This window comes from Engraulis encrasicolus, chromosome 17, assembly GCF_034702125.1.
Source record: "Engraulis encrasicolus isolate BLACKSEA-1 chromosome 17, IST_EnEncr_1.0, whole genome shotgun sequence".
In the NCBI taxonomy this organism is placed as follows: Eukaryota; Metazoa; Chordata; class Actinopteri; order Clupeiformes; family Engraulidae; genus Engraulis; species Engraulis encrasicolus.
The window spans coordinates 4,090,591-4,093,894 of record NC_085873.1 but is presented as its reverse complement, the minus strand read 5'-3'; the positions used below and the strand labels follow the sequence as shown (position 1 = coordinate 4,093,894).

At 40.6% G+C, this 3,304-nt stretch overlaps 1 long non-coding RNA gene across 1 annotated transcript; it reads left to right on the top strand.

Annotated features, from left to right (window-relative positions):
• The first annotated feature begins 234 nt into the window (after nucleotides 1-234).
• Nucleotides 235-2,228, top strand: LOC134467176 (uncharacterized). Its single transcript, XR_010038466.1, has 4 exons — nucleotides 235-344; nucleotides 1,169-1,209; nucleotides 1,372-1,442; nucleotides 2,180-2,228. It is a non-coding gene; the product is annotated as an uncharacterized LOC134467176 (long non-coding RNA).
• The last annotated feature ends 1,076 nt before the right edge of the window (nucleotides 2,229-3,304 follow it).

The following is a 3,304-nucleotide window of genomic DNA, read 5'->3' as shown; positions in this document are numbered from 1 at the left end:
AAGAGGGAATGGCGGGTCTTTGAATTAACCTATATAAAGTAAATAGATGCAAAACAATTCATTAACATTCCTTGAGTAAACATGATTTCATCAAATAAGGATAATGTGTTCTTGGAGACTGCTGAATTTGCATGTTTCTAATGCTTTGAATGAACATGATTAAGTTGTGTCTGGGGTGGCCTCCAGTCCTGAGGTGGCGCTAGTGCACCACTTTCTAAGACAAGAAGAAGCCGGAAAGTTTCAAGCCGGAGAGCCGTTCACCTCAGTCAGCCCGGTCGGTCCTACTCTTCAGTCTCATCTCGCTGGAATAGTGTTGTCATGTGTGAAGATCTACACGAAATTGAGTAAGTAACTGAATTACTTTCATTTATTGTGGGCGATGTAGAACTGCTCTTGTGTCTTTTGTGTGTGGAAGCTGAGCCAAAGGTGAAGTTAGACTCTACTACATTTACCCACGCAGTGCTCTTTGCTTAGTAACAGGTGCACTGCAAACACATGCAGTTGGCTATGCATCATGTTAATTTCGAAAAGAATGGAAAATATGTACATTTAGGATATTCAATGATGTAGTAAAAACTGCTACTGTACAACAATCTAGCTGGTCATCTTCAGTTAATAGCTATATTTGCGCGGGAGGGTCTGATCCGTTAATGGGGGAGGGGTGGTGGGGTTGCACAGCGAATTAGAACTTCATCGAACACGTTGCATGCTCACGAGAACAGAGGGCTGGCGTCGTTTAAGCCAAGTATTCTATTTTTAAAGTTTTTTGTTTCTTTGACCCAACCCAGGTGTTTAATGCACACATGCACTTGTGGTCTTAACCGAAGATTAATCAAATGTAAGCTTTCCTGCACACAAAGTCAAAGAACAACCGACCTAGATAGAGTGCATATAATCTGAATTTAAACTTTGCACATGGAATTGGATGAAACATGTGGGAATAGTATCCTATTTATTGAAGTGCATAGCACTTTTTTTACTTGCACTTATGGTGCAATGCAAAGCATGCACTGCCTTGTTATCTCGTTTTACTTAGCCTATATCTTCCTCTTTTAAGTGGAGCATTGTTTACAAGTAGCCTATTTTACAGAATGCATGCTCCTCATTCACAAATCCTGTTCTGTTTATAAATGTTTAACCTCACCAATTCCTTCTTTCTTTCTTTAAGGACTTCTGGCACAGTGGCCTGCACTGTTCGAAGTCTGTAAGGTAAGACATTCAATGCTGATTGTCTTTAAGGTGTGTGTGTGTGTGTGTGTGTGTGTGTGTGTGTGTGTGTGTGTGTGTGTGTGTGTGTGTGTGTGTGTGTGTGTGTGGCTTTCCCTAATGTTTATGATTTTTCAATCCTTTGGGCTCTTTATGTCTTTTCAGATCAGTGCTGAATTCAAAATAATCACCACAGTTCCCCTGCAATCCAAGCAACTGTTGCTGAATTGGCTGATGTAAGTTTCTGTCTTTTTCGCCTGTCTACTTGATGGTTCCTGAGCAGAAAGCCTTTAACTATTGAGTTACACCCCTGCATGTTAAAACCCCATAGAGAGGATCATGATCTGCCTTAGTAGTCATGGTACCAGTACATTCATATGCATGTTTCTTTTGGTGGCAGTCAGCTTCCCAATGTTGATGCCATTCATAGAATCCCAAAACAAATCAGTACCACCACCATTTTTGACCGTAAACATGGGACTGTTTTCTTTATACCCTTCCCTTGGCTACTATCACACATGCTTGAAACAATCTAAAGCAAATGTGTTCATCATGGTTTCATCAGAGACTTCAGATATGGATTGCTGGAACCATGTCCTCTGGTCTGATGACACCAACATGAACACATTTTTTCGGATGGTGTCAAGCATGTGTGGTGTTAACCAAGTGAGTAGTACAAAGTAAACTGTCCCATGCTCATGGTCAAGTTGTGGTAGTGGGACAGACATGGTTTTAGGCTGGATGCATGGAGTCAATATTGGAAATCTGAATTTCACCAACATGTACCATGACAATTGAAGGAGATCATGATACAGTCTGCGATTTTAAAGGTGCAGAGTGATTTAAAAAAAAAAAAAAAAAAAGTAGTTTATTTCCAGAACTCATGCTGCACAGGTTACAAATGTTCTTTCTTTCTTTCTTTCTTTCTTTCTTTCTTTCTTTCTTTCTTTCTTTCTTTCTTTCTTTCATTAAGTTGTACAAGATGCACCATTTCTGAGGACTTCTGGCACAGTGGCCTGCACTGCTCAAAGTTCGCNAGGTAAGACATTCAATTCGGATTGTCTTTAATGTTTTTATTTGTGAATTACAGCGTTTTATCTCCTTTCTTGAATGTGTGTGTGGCTTTCTCCTAATGTTAATGATTTGATCGTTAAATCCTTTGGGCTCTTTATGTCTTTTCAGATCAGTGCTGAATTGAAAAGAATCACCAGTCCCACTGCAATGGCCAGCACTGTTCGAAGTCCACAAGGTAAAGCATTCACTTTGGCCACAACCCTACCCAGTGCACCTTAACAACTTGACTCCTGCTTTAAATTAGCTGTTATCTGAATGGTGGTGACTAAATATTCCAGTGGTATAAGGAGCTGCTTCTCAAATTTTTATATTTAAGTTTTGTCGTACTCTGACCAGTGAATATTAGATTATTGCTTATGTAACAGTGGCACGTTTACAGTTAATTAAATTCAACTCAGCTCTTGCACGACTACGCCACCTAGGGTGGGGGAAGACAACCTAGGAGTGAAATTACCCCCCAAATTAGTAAACCAGGACACAGGTTCGGAGCACTCTTAGGCGAGAGTCAAGTTTGTGTTTATTCTCTTTTCACAAATACCATAGTAATACAAATCAGTAAAATATACATGTAGGTCATTGCAGTCAGGTAAGTTCAAATGTACAACGTACAGTGGTGATGCATAGGGGACAAATACTAATACATGACAAAATACAATATGGATGAATTACATTTGACAATATTGCACTGATCCCTATTAGACGCCCACTAGCGGGCCGTTATGTGGAGCAATATGGCCAATGGCCACACACAAACACACACCACGCATACACACGCACGGCACCTGTGCGAGAGAGGAAGGGAGGCTACACTCACTCGTACGAACCGCCCCAATACGGGGGAGACAGGGCAATGGTGTCACTCTTAAAGGGGGGGAAAAGCTAGGCTTAGGCTAACCAATAGCAGCACGGTTGAAAAGGGATAGATAAAGACTAGGGAAAAGGCCACACAAAATAAACACACACAATAAAGTACTCACACAAAATAAAAAGAAAACACACATCTACTACTACACGCAGCAAAATA